Below are 23,561 nucleotides of genomic sequence, written 5' to 3'. Positions count from 1 at the left end.
AACTTGTAAGATTTAAAGCTACTCCTATTTTACTTCAATAACTCTTCAGCCTTTAAACATGATTCATATGAACAGTTCCCAACAGTTTTCGCAAAATTATTTTTCTTTAAAAAAACAACTTGCTATAAAAATTTCCACCTTCAAAATATAACTCAGCTCATTCGACTAACATTCAAGTACTGACACAAAAACTGGCATGATCACAACCTGCTACTTCATCCACTAAAAAATTAGGTTCTGATTTACAGCTCTCTGGTCAAGTCTGCCCGTGGTTTTATGGATGGCCCTGTGGGCAGTTGTAACAAACAGAACAAGAACTTCTAGACAACCGGTTTTCCCAAAGGAAACAATTCCCAGCAGCATCTCTCGTGTGCAAGCCTAGCCAAACAAGCCTAGAGCAGACCCCAAGCGTCAGCCCATGGAATCTCTCACCCCCAAGATCATTTGGATGTAGGTTTCTCCTGGGTTATCCCTAGGTTATACCTTTACTTTACTGGCTTGAGAGCCCATCCTCTTACTTCGAACAGAGTATGACACTAATGAACATGAGTTTAACTCCTTTAACCTTCTCCCTTATCCCTCAGGTTCAAGCCTCAGGACTATTAGCCTATTCTAACTCAAGTGAAATCCTTTCTTTTCATACTAGCCTGAGTCGCTGGTCCTCTCATTAATAAGACTTTTTCAAAACGCATAATGAAGCCCAATTAAGGTATCTTTGGCCCTTAAACCAGAAGCAGGATATTGAGTCAAGTAACGCTGCATTAATGCATTTTCAGACTTACTTCATAAAAGCAGCAGAATGTTTCTTTTCTTTTTAAATTAAAACATCCGAATGCAGCACTTCCTGAGCCTGACTGCCTATGAAGCAGGCACTCCAAACACTTCACTTCTGCCCTTTAATGCACACATATATTTACAGCACACACGTACTCCATGTCAGATTTTCATTACTGTGAGGCATTTGATTCTCCATTTCAACTTAAAACACTCAAATCAGATTTGCACTAATGCAGACACTTAAACACCTCTGTTTGAGGTCCTATTACAGATGCTGTACAAAGCACTTGAAAATTGCTCAATAAATTCATGTGCAGAAAACAGGAACACAAGATAGCTTTTTATACCGCAATTTAAATTAATGCACTTCAAAAGAAGTTTAGATTAATTCAACACATTATTCAACAAAAAAAGAAAGTGATAATAATTTAAATTTTTTTTTAAAAAAAGATATTTTATCTTTACAGTGGTTCTTCTTTTGGGAAGAGGGGAGGGAAGGGGACGCAAGGCAAGTACCGAGAAGTTTTCAGCTATCTTGACAGTCTTCAGTGAGTTACCCTTTGCGTAGTAACTTGCAAGTAAAAATTTTAGAGTCAGCAGTGAGACTGTAAAAATCAAAATTTAAATGAAAATCTCTGGCCCATAACCTCAGCTTTCAACTTTACAGCATCACCAAATATATTTTCTAGAAGCTTTATCTGTCTTTCATTCCTAAACTCTAGCACTCCCTTTTCCACCAAAATCACCCCTCTATGCAAGCACAGTCTACCATTCACTTAAAGCGAACCTATAAAAGCAAGTTCTTACCATTAGGTTCATAATTCAGAACAACTTGCATCAGGAAAATAAAAGCTGTAATTATTTCAATTATGCTATGATGTACTTCTTTTTTAGTCTAACAACAAACTATAGCTTTAATGACAAAGAAAATTTACCAAAACATATCTGAAAGATTCTAAAAAATGTTAGTGACGTAGTAGATGGAAAATGGCTTTCCCAAATATATCTGCAAAACGACATTGCTAAGTGTTTAATGCTGGAAAACACTACATAGAACCTCTGTACTTTAATAGAGAGGCAAAAAATGTTACATGCTTAAATGACCTGTACTCCTGCCTAAAAGACTTCTTGCTTAATTGAGGTGGGGGGGGAGCACTTTACCAGTAGGTAAAGATTTCCTTTTAATGCACAATTTACTTATCCATTATACTCAATAGCTACCTTGCTTTACTCCCTTGAAGTGTATGCTCAAGAACCTTGGAAAGGGAATGAAAACGCTACCTTCACTCTCCAGGTTGTAAGGGGAGTTGTAAGACTGCAGGGAGCAAGTTCCACTGCACTTAGACACGTGCTTCATCTCCACACTTCGCAATCAGGAGTTAGTCTGGATCACAAATGCTTAACTGAAAGTAGAAAAATTCAATTTAACTGAAGATAGAAATTTTCAATTTAAGAATATCAATGCACAATAGTTGGGGAAGATGTATTTCTTTTGGTATTGGAGCAGCTTGCATTAAGAACTGCATATTTCCTAAGAAAATTACCACTTTGAGCGTTGCCCAACTACCTTCACTTTTAAGTCATTTTGAAACTTACTGCTGTAAACATTGAATGACAAAGCTTTTGGTTTTAGAAGATGAACACAGATACAAAAGCTGCAAAGTACAAAGGGAACTGAAAACTGTTGCCTTCAAAATTATATTTTGCACTGATACATACTGACAAGTCTGAAATTTTCTACTCTATTTCCTTAGAATAACAATTTTGGTTTAAAGTTTTGCCAAAGAACATCTAAACTTTCAATCATGTATTCCATCACACTAATTAATGGGGAAAACAAACAAAAAAGTTAAAATTTAACAAAGGCTTCCAGTTAATAACTTGTGACCAAAGAAGCTGCAAGTTTTCCAGTCAGACAGTGAGTCTTATTCACCCTCCCAGGCAACTCTTATTTTGAGAAGTGACACAGCTGACAATTGAGAGCAGTGGATGGACTTCTGTAAATGACAGGAAATAAAGTATATGTCGTGCCCATAAATATAACAGACAGCTTCATATAAAAAGGAACACCTTGCTCCAGCAACTCTTAATGGCTTCATTTCCTATGTCCAAAGCGCTTACATGCACAGCTCACTTAAGCGTTACTTAAGTATGCACAGCTTACTACCAAAAGTAAAATACAAGTTAGAATCACATTACATACCCAGATGTAATCTGCTACTGCTGTACCAAGCCTGTATCAGCAGATATTAAAATAGCCTAATATTCCTCTTCAGCAACTTTCTTAATGAAAAGCAGCTATGTCATTTTAGTTTATTCCTTCTCTATAGCAAGAGACAATTAAGCTCATACTTTGGTTATCCAGAACACTACACATTTTGCCAAATGCAAAGACATCTGGACTTTTCTTCCTGAAGAGTTCACACTACTGCAAAACTTGAGCAAAGAATACAATTTCAGATTAAGCTTTTTCCTAGAAAGATAAATCACTATAATATCTGATAGCGGACAGATTTCATACTGCAGCCTTTGCTTACATTTCATGACCTCAATTATAAGATGCTTTCTTATAAGGAGGAAGCCATGACTGGGCTTATCTTTTTTAAGAGCACACAAAACTTGAAGAAGTCTACAGTGGAAAAAGAATCAAAGAACTTTTAAGAATATCCCTTTCTAGACTCCAGATTGTAACTCTTGCTTCTCAAAAGCAGTTTATTCATGTCTTTCTTTACAGGTTAATTCTTTTCAATCCTAAAGTCTTTGTGAGGATGGTGAAACATTAAAAGCCAAAGCCTCCCTTGGTTTGGACAAAAGCCTTTTGTTCTTTTCTTTTCCTATCACTTAGGGTGTTTCAGAGAAGAGAGGGGAGAGAGAGGGGAGGAAGATGCTGGTATTAGGATAACCTCACTGAGAAAAAATCATTAGTTCTCAATGGTGAAATCTCTCAACTTATGCAAGTTTCTAGGTACAGCTGCTTTGGCACCAGGAGCCAGAATCACTTAGAATTTGTTTCTCATCAAAAGAAACAGAAAACTTCAAAATAGCCTATGAGAGTCCTCCTGTGTACAATAGCGGAGTAGGGACCATGACACTTCTCCATACTCACTGGAATTCCACTACAACAGAAGTAATTCCATGTTTTGGTCTTTCTACAAGGCTAGATGAAGTCAGGATCTTGACCTGGAAAAGTAATTGCTTTGCCCACAGTCTTCAGCACAGCAGTTAAAGGGCCTGGCTCATCACACTAAAGGACTTCTCAGAGCAGTCCTTCTCTCCCATGGGAGTTTCTACTTACTGTACTCGCCAACAAATTCCTCTTTACCAGAATAGTATTGGACCTAGGAGATACATAAAAACAAAGCAATTCATGAGTTTTTTTTCTTTGGAAAGAACTAGCTCTCCAGACTGAAGAGTACTTTAACATGAAGCTTCCCTCAAGCTTGCAAGTGAACACGAGACGGAAATGATGCCTTTTTTCTAATGCTGAGATACCCAGTATTTCTGGGTCTTATAAGGTCAAAAGCATTCATAACATTCACAGCTCCTGGCAATAGAGAACACACATACTATCTCAGCAGAGGGGGTCATTCAGCACATGAAATATAATAACAAAGACGGATTAGTCATCAGCTCTGCAGACCCAGTTTTGAACGCAAATGGCCATATTGCTCCTCACCGCTCTGAAGGGTTTAAAACAAAACTTAGTCCAAGTAACAATGCACTTTAAGAAAATGCTTATTCCACTCTACAAAAAGAACACCAACTTGTTTGGTTGTTTTTCAGTTAATCATCTTTGGCCATATTTTTCCTGTTTCCTACTATGCTATTCCTGGAGACAGGTTCAATGGACACCAAAGACACAAAACAGGAGACTGTCCTAACCCTGACGCCTCTTCATAGACAGATTACACAGTAGAATTAGCCTGTACCTACAAATCCCTTAGAAGGATCAGTTTTTGGTGCTGAAACTCTTTTTGCAATACCCACTTTGGGAACCACCTACGATAAGAGTAGCACAGTATGCTGCTTGGGAAGGTTTTTTATTATTTCCATTAATAAAGTATTCTATCTATAAATCAAATTCACTAAGTAGCACAGAGTATTTCTCTACAGAGATTTGCCATGGTAGCAATGACACTTGCTTCTGTAAAAAGGAATTCATGTTCAACGACTGAAGCTGCTGAAATAGGAAATAAACTTTCTCAACTACAATAATGCCAGCAAAGTTTAAGGTTTTCTAAACACAACGTCAGGATTTAAACACCACATTACTTTTCATTATAAGCACTCAGACCCAGACAAGCCAACTTCTACACAGAAAGAATCAACACTTGCTTTTTAATACCAGAGTGATCGGTGTGAAAAGAGCTCCTGCCAGCAGCAGGTCAAAAAAGGAGCCAAGTCTCTGTATTTAAAACTTAATTTCTCAGATTAATTACTACCCCCTTGTCCAGAACAATGGACATCAAGTGCTATGAAAGGAAAAGATGCAATCAAGCATGCATCATCTCAGCTTGACATAGGATTAAGCTATAGCTGAAAGTGAATAAAACAGTTTAGTGGTCTTTTGTTTTATAGCTTATAATTACATTGTGAAGTTAAAGTAATTATGTAAATGTTAGACTTGCTCAAAAATGTGAACTCTGTTTATTAACTGAATTGTTAACATACTGAACAGGATTAAGCAGAGTACACCAAGGCATGCCTACATGGACCCCATAATCCCCTGGCCTTGTGTGCCTGTTACATGCAGTCTGGTTCGATCCAGCAGTACCTGTGTATCCATGCCCTGGCTCCATACAGCTCCTCGACCTACTTGATCCACATACACTGGTTCAGGATGAAAACACATAATCAGAGAAGTTTGGGCACTTCTACAGGAAATAGTTTTCAATGGTGAAGAAACTTAATAGCATACTCAGTTTTTCAGAAGTAGGAGTCCAGCACAGCAGGGAAGATAAAAAAAGAGAAATCTCCTATCGTTTAATTTCTTCAACTATCATCATCATCATCGTAAAAATCTGCAACACAGCCATCAAGTTTCTGAGCATCCAAGACTAGGAAGCACTATGTTATCTCCAGCGGAGCCTCCTCTATGTAGCTACATCCAGGAGATCCTGGACAACAGGCAGCTTAGATGATCCTGCTCTGGGCTGGAAAATGCCAAGTCCCCAGATGCCACTGCGAGCACCACTCTGGCCACCTGATACAGAAATTCCTCCTGTTGTTAATTGGCTCAAAGTATTGGGAGAAGGAGGGATAAGAGTAAGAACAGATTATACGCAGTGTAATGAGAAATATACTCTGAATTACCCTCATACCAGACCCCTCTCCCCAGAAGAAACATTTACTCTTTATCAGCAAGCCAGAGAAGTGCACAGTGCATCGTTCAGTTGCCAGCACAGGATGGCTGAAAAACTGCTGCAGATCTGAAGCACAGAACCATCATTACAACTGCATCTGAGATAGTCCTGCTTCACACAGTTTTTTAATTAAATCTATAGTGCTAACAGCAATGCGAATGCAACTTATAGTGGCCTTGAATCTTTGAGGAAGGGAAGTAAATGCCATAAAAATAAAAACAACTAACATAAAAACTACAATAAAATGCGGGCTGAACTAACTTAGAGGCTCAATATTTCTTTAGAGATGTTCAAAGAGGTCCCTAATAAAAGAGCTAACTGATTTTAATCTCTTGAAGGTTTTTGGTATTTTTTTGGTGAGGGGAGGGTGAGGGGGGAAGAGGAGAGGAAAAGATAGGTAGAAAAGAGATATTTTAATGAGTTTAATCACTAACTAAATGCAAAAATGCAAGATCCTTTTACTATCAGATTAAATTTAGAGGTTTTTGTTGTTGTTGTTGTTGTTTTTTGCAGTCAGACGATGGGAACATTTCTAGGTTTTATCAACCATCATATACACACAGATAAATATTTATAACATTTAGCTAAAATTTGAAGCCTACCATAGAGACCAAAAAGCTGTTCTAACACCTTTAAAGAATGAGTAAAATTGTAGTTTAGCTACAGAAGTCCCAAGCAAATTTAATAGCAAATCATACGAAAAATCTATTGAATAAAAGGTAAAAAATGGTAAGAACACAGGCAGCGTGTCATGTTGAAGTCAGAAAAACTAGATACAGCAAAAGAAGTGTCTTAAAAGGCAGGTGGCCATGCAGGAAGCTTGCTTTTTTACTAGCATGTTACTGAAATGATGCATTGAGAGTAAACGTTCAGGTGCAAACAGGTGGGTAGACAACTGACTTCACAATTAAGGCACCTGCTAAAGTTTTTGGGGGAAATTAGGCCAGGGGAAGAAAAGAGCAAGGAGGAAAGTGAACTCCTTGAATGAAAGACTTACAGTGAGATTTATATTCATATACTCTCAAGAGACTGACAAGAGATATTTGTATATATTTCTTTAAGCACAAAGTGAAATATTGTGCAGTATAATTCTTGATTAATCCACACGGTTGATAAAGTTCATTCTTAGTTATACTTAATCTTTCCAACTATTCTTCTCCCCACTACTTATTTTTGTTCACCCAAAAATACACTCATGCTGTTTCTTAAGGGTCCCAAAATGCTTCCAAAACCACATTAAAGTGGTTTGATTAAAAAAATAAAACAAACCAGTACTTCTTGAAAGTGTTAGGTATCTTCTTAAAAAGTGTAAATTTTATCTCAAAAGATGTCTGATACGTAAAGTCCTGATGACTCTCTGGCCTCTCCATCTGCTTACCTCAGTCAAGAGCTGCCAATGCACTCTAAAAACCACACAACAAAAGTTTGTCATTTTGTTCACAACTAACCAAGTATAATAATTCTAGATAATGTTAGCTGAGCTTATGATGCATTCAGCATCTTCAAAAGCACCGGAGTGTTTTTTGGATATCATTTGAGGAGACAGCATTCAAGGCACTGCTGACAAGAAGTTTCACTCCTCTCAGTTTCCCCACTTCTGTACAAGCAGCATAGGCCTGCTGCGCTTTACCCCAATTTTGCTGAAGAAATAGATCCTTTGGAAGAAGAGAGGAGGCACCTCCAGCCAGTTTCAATGATCAGGGCATCAGAAGATCACATCAGAGCTGGTTTTGAGAATGGAAGTTAGATAAAGCTTTGCTCTCCACTCAGCAAGAAGCTGTCAGGACTTCAGAGAAGACTTGCTTTCCCAGTGCAACTCGGGTAAGAAAAGTTGGTATGTTTCTCCTGAGCTCAGCTGCTGGACTATTTCTAAAGTACAGACATGTTTTGCCCATGACAATTAAGGTATCTTATGCCAGGAAGAAAGAGCATCTCAGAAAGCCAAGTTCTTGATATTGGAACTGCTCTTGTATCTCCCAACTCATAGCAAGGCTGGGAAGTTCTGGGTTCCACTCATCCCAAACTAGCATTTTGCCAGTGACTACACACTCCTTGTTCAAAAGCAGTAAGAAAGTAGCGTTGAAAAAAATATTTTTTTTATTTTCAAACTTTTTTTTTTTTTTTTGCTAAACAAGGCTATGTTTGGACACTGCTTCTTTATCACTCCAGCTAACTGATGAAAGGATCAAGCGCAAGAACCTTGGACTTTTGCCAAGAAATGTAAAAAGATGAAGTACTTCAAAGCAAACATGAAAGAGCTCTAACTCTGGTTTACTAATTTTGTCATCTTATTTCCAACGGGGAGAAGAAAATATTTTACAGCACCAAGCCTCTTCCTGTATGGCAGTCTTGGGTCCCAAGGCTGATTTCGTCAACTGAAATACTTCCTGTTCACCATTAACACAAGATAATTTAGAAATCCCGACTTTGTCCTTCTCACACGCATTGGAGGACTGAACCAAGAAGCCAAGAATATTTTTCCTGGTGTTTTAGAAGTCAACAGGTCTTACTGTAAACTTGGAAGTGCCAAACGATACCATACGCTTAGCTACCAGGTGCCTCTAGGAAGACTGAAGTGAGAGAAACACAAGACAGTTGCTAGTCTGTCCCAACTCCTGAACCAAGTAAAGGAACTTTAGAGGGAGCATTTTTTAATCACAGCAATTTAAAACTGATCACTATTTCTTTATTATCTAAGGATTTCCACAGGCTGAAGATCTCTTTGTAAGCACATAGATAACATATTTTCAGTCTACCTTGAAAGAGTATTTCTATTACTAAATTAGCAATCTTTCATTCAGCTTCAGATAACTACCTGTTAGCAGTGCGGTGGTTTTGTTTACAGGACTCTGTGACTCACGCAGCCAAAATCAGAACTATTAAGATGTTTTTCATCTAACCCCATCACATCACCCCAACTGATGGGGTTAGATGAAAAACACAAAACCCCTTTCTGTGTTTATAAAAATCTCACCTTGAGGCCAGGAGAGCCTCTAAAACCACACCAAGATTTTAGCCAAGGCTCACACAGCAAGAAAGCATCAGAGGAAACAGAGCAGACAGCAGCAGATGGATTTCTGGAGGGCAGCTAAACATGCAAACATATGTACTCTGGAGCTTGGAGGCTAAACATCTATTTCTGCTGTTCCGTCTGGATGCACCATTAGGCAGAACTGAGCAAAGGCCAACTAATGAGCTATCTGTGTGGCATCCTGGGCAGTCTGACATGCTTCCTAACCTGCATACACGGGTAATCATTAATGTGCTGCAAACCCATCCTTAGCTCCATTACCAAAACAAGAGCTAGAACCGGCTCAGTCCTTAGAGTAGGCTACAAAGATACACATATCACATCTCAGTCATCAAGAGTCCCAAAGAAAATCCATGTAAATTATTTAAACAAGCTAAAGAGTAATCCAGTTCAAGCATAACAGTTTCTCATGTTTAATCGAACAGATCTTTAGTGCACCATAGCAACCCACATATCTAACGCACTAGTCTAAGAAGTTGTTGAGATTAATTCTGAAGTAGAAATATCTTGATTAGTAGGAGCACATAGTATGAACTATATCTGCATCTAGTTCAAGAAATGTCCAAGCTAAAAAATAGTCAGAAGCTAGGAGAATACATGGGGAAAATATCATATGTTTGCCTCATTTTCAACCTTTTCCGGATAGCTTATGGATTTTGGACTTTTTTTGGTTTATAGACAAGCTTTTTGTGACATATATGTGCACACGTGTATGTCTATACACAGATAACATTTATATAAAATACTTCATATATACTATATAAATATTGTGTCTTTACAAAATTTGTTTTTATATATAAATATATATATGCAAATATATACTTCTCGGTGTGTGCATGCACATGCATGTGTGTGTACACACTCATACACTATATAACTTTTAAAGAGTATTTAATGGGTTATCTGTTCCAACCCATTACTTTTAGCCAATGTCTGGTTCAAATGAGTAACATCCCAACACTGAACAAAGTCAAGTCAAACAGGAGAAAGGTTGAAATGGCAGCTCTTTCCTCATGAAAGTACCAAGGAGCAGGAATCTTATTCTCACAGACAGCCATGCCCAGTCTGCTTAATTGAGTCTGATATCTTCCTGCATTTATACTGGCTCCCCAATGACTTGTAGAAAAATAAGGGGAGGAGGAAGAATAGACAATATGTTTTCTTTGTTGGCCAGAAAGGGATTCTCTTTCTGGAGGTTTTAGCAATATCAATCATTTTGCTTTCTTCATTTCTATGCGTTCTGCAGAACAGCCAAATTTGTTTGGAATCTGCTAATGTGCAGGGCCAGGGCAATTACATAAGATGTTATTTTAGTTTTGATCAACACATTAAGCTCTGGATTTTGACACTATTGCAGAGTAGTACAGTGAAATTCCTCATAAGATTGCTGCTAATGATGTGTGGGAAACTTACAGATCACAACATGCTTTTTCTTTATCCTTTTATAGGGAATTCAAGCCTATCCAGACACTAGATTTCATAGCCCAAACTCGTCCTTATCAAGAGATGTAGATACCCAGAGTAAATGAGCTGTGGCTTCTCTTGTGTCTTCCTGAGATTGTACTCAGAAATAATGTTAATAGGAGCTGCTGCTAGACTCCGAATGTTTTCACTACTTACACTGAATGCTGGAAATGGGTTCAGGAGCTAGACAGACCTTTGGTCTGAACAATTCTTATCAACCAAATTTGTATTTAATTAAAGAGTATCTAGATAATTTCAACCTTGTGATGGTCTCAAGTGTAATGCAGCCAGACTAGGACTTAACTAACAACTCAAGTATGACAAGTTTTATCCATTATCCTTACTTAACCTTACTTAACATAAATCTTTCATTAGCACATAATGTTACTGTACTTTGATACCTGATGCGAGATACAAAATTAAATAAATTCCTCTACCTATCTTCTGGCTAGTCTTGTATTCAACACATGGAGGTAGTCATGGCCTTAGACATCAACACACCAAAGATTTCCTTCTGCCTAGTTCAGACAATGAGGTTGATGGAAAAAGTCATCTTTGCAGATTTCTCTGAACTGATGCTTCAGTGAACAGCTTCTTCTTTAGCAAGTGAAATCCAACAGAAATGGGCCATTTATATCAAGGCATCTGGACTTTAGCGTCCCACTGTGGTTCACAATCATATATTTAGAAAACATTTTCTTGACTATGGTATTTGCCAAGACAAACTGCTGCTCCATTCACTTAATACTGAGAAACTTTCTGTTCCAAGACTTAGTAGCAGAGGCAGGAAGAAGTAGCTTGCTTTGCTCATGCAGCTTATTGCCAAACTACTTGAAAGGTTTACAAGTCAGAAGAAACACAGACCTTGCAGAAAAATAGATTTAACAAAGCATTGCTCCAACTGAAATATTCAGCGTGCCTATTCTCTGCTTATTAAATAAATATTCCCAGGACCCTAAATTAAGAAACTACAGGGACTAAGAGAATACAACATAAGCTCTATAAGCACAGCAGACATCTACCTGGAGAAAATAAAGTTATAGCTGAAAAGAAAACTTAATGCAGTCTTCAAAATGCAAGTACTCTGAACTATCCCAGGCTAGTAATATGCAAGAGTAGTAAACTTTAAAAGTGATCTGGATTTTCAGGTAATTACAGGAAAATAAAACTCAATGCATTATATCACCCTGGAGGAAAAAGCAGAGTTCAAAATTCAAAATAGTCTAATTCAAAATAGTCTATAGTTGTCCAGAGAGATTACTTTCTAAAAGTGCAGTAATTATATTTGTAAAGTGAAATCACTTGTGCCTGGGGTGGGGAGGTACAAGGGATTTGATGTATTTAGTTATTTAGCACGTTTCACAATGACATGAACACTGAGACAAGTTTTTCACGGGATTAGAGCATGCATTCTGGTTAACCGTCTTTTCCAGCGGTTCACAGATACATGCACCTGCTAAGGCTGGAGAACGCCACATGTCCAGCATGGATGGACATACAGTGCCACTTTTCCATGCACTGCCCATGCCTGTCAAGCTAAGTAGCAGAGTTCTCTGGAACCTCTTTGCAAAGAGCTTCATTCCAGATTTGAAGCTACGCTAATTCCTGTAACTCTAAAGAAAAACTCTTCCTGATTTCACTGAAAGTTCATCTAAACAGATGTTTGGCAGCACCTTACAACTGAGAATACTTAATAAAAAAAAAAAAAGAGAGAGAGAGGGGGCCATAACTTAGTAGCCTGTATGAAGTGTTTTGTCTCATCAACATCTCCAGGTAACCGCAAGGCCAAACACCGCCACTCCAACACTCCGACTGTCATAAAGCTGCAGTGCATTCCCAAAATAGTTTTGGTGGCTTTTTCAAGAAACAAAACATACGATCAAACAAGGCCTAACTTTATGTCAAGTCAACAGAAGTTCATGAGGGAAGTTTCATCCAGAAGCTCAGGTTTTGAATATTAAAAAAAAAAAAAAAAAAAGAAGAAGAAGGGAAATATTGAAAATTTGGAACTAGTTATGAAGCAATTTTGAGTGACTTGTGACAAGCTATCTTGAGATCTCCCATTCTACCAGCATAAAGGACTAAGACTGACATAGCAAATAAAGGATAGAGTCAGCCTGTAAAACCTTTATCAGAGGCAGAAATGAATTATGGGAATGGGACATTTTTAAAACATGTTTTGGAAATTAAGGATCCTTGTTATACTATGCATTTCTTTCCCTAAACTTACCAGGAATACTATTGCTTATATAAAGGTCAGAAATGTGACATTATTCAGAATATTAAAATATTTTAGTGGACTCCCTAAAAGCCTCTAGCCTTTTAAAGTAAGGCATAAAAACTGAAATACTTTAAACACTAAATAACATCATTGTAAATGACTGACTCTTTCAAGAGTATTCAATCTCAGCCTAGCTTTAACCACAAATGCATTCAACTGTACCTAGAAAGCTCACTCATTCAGGTTGATCTTTTAGATATATATTTTTGAAAGTTCTGTACAAAAATCACTGCATGGTTGATTTTGCTAGTAAGTTCACAGATAACTCAGGTAGAAGCTACATTGGTCACATTTCTTTCCCTACACTTTTGTCACATAAAAGCTATCAACATTTAAACATAAATCACTCTGAAAGAGAGAAAAATGTTGCATTTTCTACCCAAACACACTCATTTTTTCAGAAATTTTCTTTCCCAAATGGTCACAAAGTATCAACAACACAGTGTTCTTCATTCCCTTTACTGTAAAGGAGCAGTTTAGTTTTTTCTTGTACCACACAAGATTACTGCTGCAAAGGAGGAAGATGGCCCTGCTGGGCTGCTTTTCCTAATCTAGTTGCTAATTAGTCAGCCTTTCCTTTTCCATTTCACAGGGAAGTACCAGATTGGTACTAATCATTCTCAAAACCCCGGTTCAGCAGTTTTACTGCTGCATGTTTCTATCGCTGAACAGCAGCTTTCCTGAACTGTAATATCTTGGAATCCCACCTAAGACTGAGAACTGTGTGGTAAGCTGGGTAAGAACGTTGTTCTGCAACTGTTTACTTCGGTCATGCTCCTTACAGAGCTAATTGCCAAGATTTGGCAATGAAATGCATAAGCCTCAGTTACCTAATAGCTTCCTAATAAATATACCTAATAAATTCCCTTCAATAGCAAACTTACATACTTCAAGCAGAGAGTAAGAGAAGTTCTAGCAAATAGAGTTAACTGACTTCCCTCAACTACAGGCTACTGAATGGGAGATTCATTTTTTCAATCTAGTTACTAGATTAAGATTTCTGATTGTATAAAGCTTTAGCTACAGTGTTTTTATGTATTTAGTTACTTACTGGTTAAATAGCACTGACTTTGGCTCATCACTGTCCTCGGCTAAGCAGGTGCTTGTACAAAAAATAACTGGATACTAAGTCACTTCATCAACCAGAGCAAGGACTTCAGCCAAGCCCTCTCCATCTCGGATGTCACACTGTAACCACTAGAGGGAGTCGTCTAGCTAAATTTCTACAGTTTCTACAGAGAAACAAGAGGGGTCTGTTTTAAGCTTTCATACTAAGACTCAAACCCTTGAAATTAATATATATATATATATATATATATAGTTGCAGAAAGACATTTTTTCAACACTCAGGGCCTCCCTTCCTTGTTTCCTATGCAAACACCCAGTTTCTCTCCCAGTCTCACAGCTGAATTTTCTGCCTTCATCCTTAAGACCTCCATCTCCCCCCGCCATACACAGACACTCCCAGAGAGTATAGGTGGGTAGACAAAAAACCTAGGTAGGCGGAAAATTAAGAGAAAAATACATCAGCCTTCAGTGTCCTCCTCCTCATTGCCTAAAGTTTGTTGTGGTTCATTTCTTGCCCATCCTTGAGGCTGTGCAGACATTTCTCTCTCCCGCCCATGGGCGCGTGAAATGGACATGATCCCTGCATGCAGCAGGGGAAGGATGAGGGTTCTCAACCACCAGCCAGAGCCCAAGTACGGTCATTGGCTCTACGTGACCACCTAGTGTTACAGAAGTGCTGTTTGAAACCCAGCGACGCTGCTATCAGCTAATCTTGCTTCCCATAGAATAATGTTCTAAATGCAGCATGCACATGAGCCAAGATATCCATGGGATTATGACAGTACTAATATCAGAAAAATAAAATGGATGATTCCTCCCACACAGCAAGTCTATGGCAAAGATAAATTCTACCTATGCAGCAAGTGGGCCACTCTGAAGAAAGCTACAAAACAAAGAAACGAACATCACAGACCCAGCCCAAATATCACCAGCTTTTCACTTCATCAATAAGCTTCGTTATTGCTCTAAGTACCACGCACAGCAACCACACACAGAGAGCTTATCCTCGGGGTAAGACCACATGTGCCAAATACCAATTACATTAACTAACACACTTCTGGATGTTGCTCAGACACTAAATAGGCTCTCTATAAAGGGCTACACAGATCAGAACTGACCAGACGAGGTGCTGCTCGTCCCCTTCTGCCATCGCTTCCCAAACCTAGCATAAGCAGCAGAGCTGCAGGAGAGGTCTGGGAAGAGCAAATGAATACCCACATGGCCTGCATTCAAATGACTGTCTTCCAGTCATACATCCAACAAACATTAAATTTCACTTAATTTCTCCCTGCCCAAATGTTCTTCACCAGTGAACAAATAAATTGAACTTTCACTTTTTAATTACACCTCTTCCTCCTGCAGGTCTACTGACCTGAGAAATAAACTTTAAGACGTCATATGACTATTGTAACCTAACATCATCCAAATAAATTCTGACCAATGATGCAACAGTTGACAAAACCAGAATTGCTGGAAAAGGCAAAAGGAAACTTTTCAACCATTTCATCCACTAGGCTGCAGTTTATCTTCTCAATTTCACAACTTCTGCTATATAAGCAGTTTCATCTTTCTGAAGAGACTTCTGTAAACTTCAGCACTGCATCAGAAAAAAGGTGTAGGGAGGAATTTTAATGGCTTGCCTACCAATTGAGTATGTAAAGGCTTACTTACCAACTGTCACACTGACTTGTTAAGAAAAGGTCACATAGAAAGTTAACATATTTTACACAGGGAACACACAAAACCCTGTCACATGATCATTGCTTGCATATCCTCAAAATTTACATTGTAACATAAATGAACATGGACTCATGAAGCTATATAGATCTATATATAAAGAATGTGATAACACAGAATGGCTAGTGTATGTCTCTTTCACTTCCCAATAGAATTCACTTCAGTGCTCTCCCACGCTGTGTTATCAGCCCTAAGAAAAAGCTTTACCCTTTACTACTCAATTTATTTCCCACCACTCTGTGTCTAGGTATTCCAAGTGGTATCACTAACTTTTCACTAAAGCACATTTGTAACTGGGATGCTAAAACCAAAATATTTGAATAGTCACTCTCACAACAGAATTAATACCTGAATGTCAACAGTATCTCAAGAGGATTAAATGGACAGAACTTAAACTTACTTTCTTAATAGACATTACTGTAACAGTATTTTGACAAAATATTCGGAATCAGAAGGTTTGCTTGAAATCAACAACTGTGTCTCCACCTGCTGGAAAAGAGAATTTAACTGGAAAACTAGTTTGATCCTTTGAGACTCAGATAAGCAAGAGTCATAAGAGCAATCTATTAATGCAAAATGGGGAAAAAAGGCATAGGGAGGTAAGGGAAATCCTTTCATTTTTTTTTCCAAAGAGTGTGTGGAAATTGCTGGCATTTCCCACAATCAGTACAGATTTCATTCTGCGCCTACTCTAAAATGATTGCTTGGTGAAACCAATAAATACTTTTAAACTAACACATCCAATAATTTCTTGAAAAAGAACTTTATTATAAGTGTCATCAAGTTTCAGTATTTTTTTAGTTTCTACCATATTTTCATGAAATCTGAATATTAACACTAGAAAGAGCTTTTTAAATAAATCACTTGCTTAAAACATACAGAATAGTTGCTAATATGAATCATTCTCAAAATATACATTCTCATTCCTGCAGGATATTTGGTAATTTTTAAACACCACCCATAACCAAGTAATTCGATCTTGATTTAACAAAAAAAAAAAAAAAAAAAAAAGGTTGTTTTTCAAAGCATTAGTACTGCAAAGGACAACAGTTTTGCTGTAAGGTAACCTGTGATCCACTGCAAGTTGTTAATAGTAACAACCAAGAAATCAAAGAAATCCTGAACTTAAAAGTGATCTTAACTGCTCCTGAGCAAACTGAACCTGAAGCATTATTCTGGCATTCTGTTAACTTGAACAAGAAAGATTTTGGTTACAACGGTTCTGAACTAGCCCAAAACACCTATTGGTCCAGCTATATGGCACTGTCTTCTCCTAGCTAGCACACACTTAACTAAAATCTTTTATCAGTGCCATCTACTTTTTACGTTTTGATAACAAAAAGTCACATTAACAGGCTCAGGTCAATGAAAACAAAGTGTTATGATTCTGTAAGAGTATTTGTCACTGCACATCTAGTATTTTAGCCTGCCTTTCAGGTGTCAGCCTGAAGTAAACTCAGATACTATAACCACTTTCCCCTAACAGACTCGTTCTCTACCCTGCAATCATTCCCTCCTTCACATTTCCAGACAAACTGTTCCAACTCCCTCTGCCCTGTCTGCCCACTCCGGTTGTCCTCAGCACTGGGTTTATGGAACCACACAGAATATAGTATCTTCTTACAAGGCAAATATCCTTCCTGATCACTGCCTCAACCTCCAAACCAACGAGTCACTTTTTATTTTAAGCGCAGGACCCAAAAGGGTGTATCGCTTAAACTTGCATCAATTTTTATTCTTTGCAGTTTTAGGGTAGGGGAGATGTCTAAACAAGGACCCGAGTGTATTGGTACTACCATAGACATTACCACAAACCCAACTGCACACTTGTCCCTGAAGCAGAAAGCCATCCTGCACCACCTTCCACAGCATAAGAACTGGTTCGCTGCTTTATAGATCAGAGTTCTGCATCGTGGATCAAGGAGCACTCACACGGGAGACACAAGGAGAAAAAAGGGGCCTGGGACAAAACTTAAAACCACTTACAGCTACAGCATTTAAAGCAGGACACCAAACTGTTAAAACTGCATTAAAGGTGCACGCACTTTTATTAAATATGCTTATTTACAAAAAATTATGATGCAGGGATTGAGTAACTGCAGCAAAAGACTCTGTGGTCTGCCATAACGGTACCACGTTTTCTCCAGATCATTAGCCCTTCTTTATACAAGCAGTTTCTAAAATACCCAACACTAGGATCCAAAATCAAGTCAGAGCTCATTCCTGACTGTAGGATTTGCACGTTTGAGGACAATGCTCAGATCACATCCTTAACAGTTCAGAATAAAACCTGCCAAATTATTTGGTCAGATTCCTGACTTTCCTGCTTTTACTAGGATTAAGCATCAGTTAAAAATGCCAAAAGTAGCACATCGTATTGTCTAGATTTCTGCTCCTTTCTGCTGAGATTTGCATGTACAGTAATTTAAGAGGGAAAAAAAAGTCTCATTAAAAATGTCATGCTTTTGGTAAGAAACATCTAAAAAAAACCTCTCAGAAATTCATCCTTTCTATAGCTTCTTTAAGACACTTTCATATTAGCTAGGCTTGTTTTCACTACTTCATTATTTTTGTTTTACTTAAAAAGAAGAAAAAAAACATATGTGACTAAGCTATGACTTAAGTTAATAGTTTCCATTATTTGTCAAACAAAAAGGCAACAAGAGGTAGTTCACGAAAGGTCCAATTCACATATGCAGCAACAGCTTTTCAATCATTTTGTAGACTTTTGGTATGCACAGTTAGCCCACGAATACAGCAGCAGAAAACACACAGCTCAAAAAAAAAACTGCTATAGCACATTTGTCAATACTTTCCATATTAAATAGTTCTTGACAAGATAGGTTGAAACAGCAGTGATCTGCAGGATCTGAAGCAAATGCAAGCGCCCTGAATACACACACATTCATTCACATGCTGAAGGCTCACTAAAAAGAGAGTAGTAGCCTCTCATCCAGAAAAGGAAAACGAACGCAAAGATACCAGCCTTATGGTGACCCCATGCCTCAGTACTGCAGACTTTTTCAGAGATATGGACCCCAGAAAATCTATATAGTGCAACACCTGGATTCAGAGAACAAAATAAGGCGAGATCCTCAACTACAAACATTTCCAGGAAGGAAAGAAAGAGGGGAAAAAAACTCACATAAAATTAGCTCAATGTAGCCTCCAATTATCAGCACGTTGTTTTAATGAGAATTTTCCCTACTGCGTTCTCCAGAAGAATTCTGTGACAGATGTTGCACGGTCCAGTCACATGGCGAAGTGTTAAAAGGCAACCACCACGGCAGAAATAAAAGGAAACATTATGATGCTACCGACAACTCAACCAGTTTAACAGACACTATCTGTTCAGCAGCAGCATGCTAAGATTTGTTCAAAGCCTCCTCTAGCCTGACGTCTATTTATAGCTGCCCAGCCTCTCCACAATTTCTCACAGCCCCTCCTCCTCCCAAAGCCAAGTCAGGAGAAGTTTAATGGATGTAATCCTGGGCCCTGTGCCGCAAGCTGGTCTCTGCAGCTCTCTTCCAGCAACCCCATGTGCAATACGGCTGGGAATAACAGGAAGAGAATGGGCTAACCCACACAGGAGCCAAATACATGGGATAAACCTGATCTATAGTCCTTAGGAGCAAACTCATTTCTCCTCTGCCAGCATGTTGATAGCATTGAGCCTACACATCACAGCCTAAGCAGAAGATACCTACCTTCTTCCTCCTCCTTCTCCTCCTCACTAGGGAAAAAGAGCATAAGACGACTGCCTTGAAAGCCAGGATGGATGCTCTCCAAGGCAGCTCTGACGCCCGGACAGCAGCAATGTCATCCCTGTACCACCTATATTTCAGTGTCATTACTATACACTGCACATTTCTCTGCTAGAAGATAGAAGCTTGTTGGTGGTTGGTTTTTTTTCCCCCCACTGCAGTTTCTGGTTAGGAGCTGACATTCCCCACGCAGCCATGCGCGTGTTCATGTGTGCTGCACGGTGTCACATAGGTTCACCTGCACCTCCGCCGGGATCTCCAGCAGCCTGGAAGGGGGAATTGCCCCCGGAATGGACCCCGGCCGAGCCCACCGCCCACCTCCTCGGCACCCCATCCGCACGGGCACCGGCGCTCGCGCTGCTGGCGCCGAGCCCCACGAGGTGACCGCACTGTTGCAAACTCCTGCCTACCTCATCACAACCACATTTTTTAAAATTATTTTTTCACCCTCTTTCCCCAGATTGGAGGCAGACGGAAGGGGAGGGATGACTTCCTCGGGAGGAAAAAATAAAACAAAAAAAAAATAAAAAAAGCAGGGAAAAGGCCAGGGCAGAGATCAGGAGAGGAGGAATCATCCCCAAAGGGAGGAGATAATCCCGGCGAGGCGAGAGGCATGGCCGGGAGGGGGGCGGGCAAATAATCCTGCAGCCGGGGAGGATAATCCCCCCGGAGGAGGGCAGGGGGGGCGGAGGATCCCGGGAGGGAGGGGCGGGAAATCTGATAATCTCCAGGAGGAGAGAAAATCCCGGGAAGGCGGCGGGGGGAAAGGAGGGTGGGCGGGAGGATAATCCGGGGGGCAGATGAGGAGCGAGGCTCGCGGGGACGCGGCAGGAGGAGGAGGAAGAGGGTTAATCCCCGCTCCGGGGGCAACAAAATCCCCCTTCCCCGCCCCGGCGCCGCCGTGTCCGCTGCCCGCCCGGCGCCGCTACCTGCGCGGGGGCGGCTCGTCCCGCTCGCCCCACACGGACGCGCGCGGGGCGGGGGACGCGGGCGGACCCTCCTCCTCCTCCTCCTCCTCCTCTTCCCGGCGCCGCAACTCACCGGCTGCCGCCGGCTCCCGCGCCGCGTCCCCTGCTCAGCGGGCGCCGCTCAGCGCCATGCGCGGGGCGGGCGCGGCGGCCGTTGGAGGAGGCGGGCAGGGCGCTCCCGCCGCTCTGCGCTCGCCTCGGCGCGCGCCGCCGGCCGCCCGGAGCACGCGCTCGCGCCCCTCCTCCTCCTCCCGCTGCCGCCGCTGCTTCCCGCGCCGCTCCGCCCCCGGTGCGCGCGCGGGGCCTCCGCGGCGATGGCGCGCGAGCGCCGCCCCCTCCCCAGCCAACGGCCCCGCGCGTGAGGGGCGCGCGGCGCGGCCTCGGCGCCCGCCCCCGTCCCCGCCCGCCCGCCCGCCCGCGCTCCGCCCCGGCCCTCCGTGTGAGCGGGGGTGTGTGTGTGTGTGTGTGTATGTACGTGTGTGTGTGTGTGTGTGTGTATGTACGTGTGAGTGTGTCTGCAAGTGCGAGCGGGTGTGTGTGAGCGGGGCTGCGTGAGTGTGTGTCTGAGGGTGTGTTTGTGAGCGAGTGTGTGTGTGTGAGAGCGAGTGTGCGTGCCTCAGAAGGCAGCGCGGGGGGTACGTGACTGTGTGAGCGCAGGTGCGTGAGCAGGTGTGTGGGAGCAAGTGTGTGTGTGGCAGCGTGAGGGGGTGCGTGAGACAGGGTGTGAGGGGGTGCGTGAGGGGATATGTGTGTGAGGGGGGTGTTGCAGTGTATGTGTGTGAGCAGATGTGTGAGAGCAGGGGTGTGAGGGTTGTGTGTGAGAGAGTGTGTGGGTGCAGGTGTGTTGTGGATGTGTCAGAGAGGATGTGTGTGTGTTTTTGTGTAAGGGTGTGTGTGTGTGAGTGGTGTTGTGCAAGTGTGCATGCGTCTCTCCTGTTGTGCAGGGCATGTTCACCCGCTGACTAGATTCGATGCGACTGTTTGCCAGGGCAGGTTTTGAACTCTTTCTCCCCACCGGTCAAAGTCACAAGGGGTCACACCAGCATTTCACTTAGTGCTCTGCATTTGGTCAGAGTGCAAGGAATGCTGGCAAAGGATGAATGCAAGGTTTAAAAGAAAAGAAAATCCCACAATGAATAACATCCAAGAACACCTAAGATGGAATGAATGTTGCAAAAGCGTTTTTGCTGCACTTCTGATCACTGTTTATTTTTTTTGCATTTCATTTGTCTTGGTAAGTGATAGCAGACTTAACGTTTTCACTTTTCCTTGGTTTTGCAGAGGTTTTTGCCTTTGGATGCTCTCAGACTTGGTGAAATCTGATTTGCAAATACTGAGTCTTGCATGCACAACTTTCACTGAAACCAGCATCTCTGAGAGTAAAATTTGCCCCATAAAAGAAAACATTCAAGTCCCAAACAATACTTCATTCCTCAGATTGTTTTCATTCACTTCTTCCTTCTCTTAGCGACTTTACAAAATCTTTAAATCCAAGCATACAGTTTGGCTGTAATCTACTTAATTATGCTGTTTTAAGAATACATGATAGCCTGCTGTAACATATGGGAGCCCTTAATACTACCTTCCTGCAACTCACACTGGCTTTTGCTGTGGGAGCCACTGGGGAGAAGGCAGAGCTATGTGGGGGTAGAGTTCATTTGAACAGAAAATCCACCAAGCATCGATTTTCATTTTAGCAGGTTCAAGTTGTGCTTTCATACTAGACAACAAATAAGCTGGGCTTTATACCTCCAAAGAGGTCAATTGAAACAACGCGTGTATGATGGGCATAATTAAGGAAATTGTGGAGCAGCAGACAGCAAGTGAAAACCCTTTTTCATATTGACCAATAACACCACATTAAGTGAATAAGATCTTTCTGACTTCGTCTTAGGGAGCTAGTGTGTAAATTTTCCTTGTGAATGATTATTATTCATTCTTTGAATTACAGGAGCAACCAAGGACTCTATTCAGAGCATAGTCACTGTGCTGGAGCTTCACAATCACATGGGAATTTGTGTCCCCTGATCCGATCCTTTTTTTTTTTTTTTTCTAAGTGAAAAGGCCCACATATGTTTTTGTTAATTTCCTTCAAAAGCAGCCATCTTTTTCCCTGTTAAACTGAAAGGAAACATGACATGTCATGAAGGATTCTAAACTAAGTAATGAATGATCTTTTTGGTCTTCAAACCAAAGAAAAAACTGTCAGGCATCGAAATCCTTGTGCCACCAAAAAAACTCCAGATCTTTCTCTCTTCTTTACCTCCCATTTATTTTTGTGATGTTTTAATGGAAAACCTTTTGAACCAGAGCCACAAAATGCATAACTGTCATCTTACTCTGCATTATACAACTCAACATCTTGTTGATTTCTTCTATTACAATCCCAGTATTTGAGGAGGCTGCAAATTATTCTATTAAAGAAAAAGGGTTGTAGCAATTTTTGCTGGCATCTTTAATGATGTCCTGACTTCGCTTTCATGGTCAATGAAAGAAAATCGCTTTACTGCAAAACTCAGAGGTGGCTTATTACAATTCACTTCAAAGCTTCAATTCAAACCTGTGAAACATGAGCGCCCATTTTTGGCTGTAACAGAAATATCTAAACACGGAGCACTTTGACTGCTCCACAGGTTTTTGAATGTCTTCCATTCTGGCCTCTGCAGCTGCTATTTGGCTATTAAAGTCCTTTAGGGAATGTGTCCCAAATGCTCACACACCACTTCTTGCCCAGTACTTAATCCATTTGACCCCTTAGGGTCAAGAAAGGGACAGAGATGAATAGCTTTAGAACAGAATTTAGAAACTGATGTTTACCCTCTGGCAGGAATTATCATATCAATTTGGCTTTTATTGCTTACATTCACGTGCCACTCATAACAAAAATCGCCTATGGTCATTAGGACCCTGAGAGAGGAGTCCAATCTGATAGTTTTGTATCATCCCTGCTGTGCAAAACAACTGTAAATCTCTCGTACCCGTTTAGCAGGGAATTACTGTGCTTTGGCCAAGCCTCACCTGTTACCAGTTTAGGGCAGAGAAAGTGGAGACACGACCAGGGCTGAATTATGCCCCAGCAGTTTCTGGCTACTGGTCATGGGCAGCCAG

The 23,561-nt window shown here is 40.6% G+C and overlaps 1 protein-coding gene across 1 annotated transcript in view; it reads right to left on the bottom strand.

Moving 5' to 3' along the window:
- PALS2 (protein associated with LIN7 2, MAGUK p55 family member) overlaps positions 1-20,620 on the bottom strand; it is a 43,869-nt gene extending 23,249 nt beyond the window's left edge. Inside the window, exon 1 of the mRNA XM_088519697.1 lies at positions 20,527-20,620. The gene's annotated coding sequence lies outside the window, so the exon portion shown is untranslated. The remainder of the gene's footprint in view (positions 1-20,526) is intronic.
- Between the last annotated feature and the right edge of the window lie 2,941 nt (positions 20,621-23,561).

The sequence above is a fragment of the Tinamus guttatus genome, unplaced genomic scaffold, assembly GCF_059628265.1.
Source record: "Tinamus guttatus ecotype Peru unplaced genomic scaffold, ASM5962826v1 Tinamus_guttatus_pri_ptg000067l, whole genome shotgun sequence".
In the NCBI taxonomy this organism is placed as follows: Eukaryota; Metazoa; Chordata; class Aves; order Tinamiformes; family Tinamidae; genus Tinamus; species Tinamus guttatus.
The sequence above is the reverse complement of the archived record's forward strand: the minus strand, read 5'-3'. Positions and strand labels throughout refer to the sequence as shown.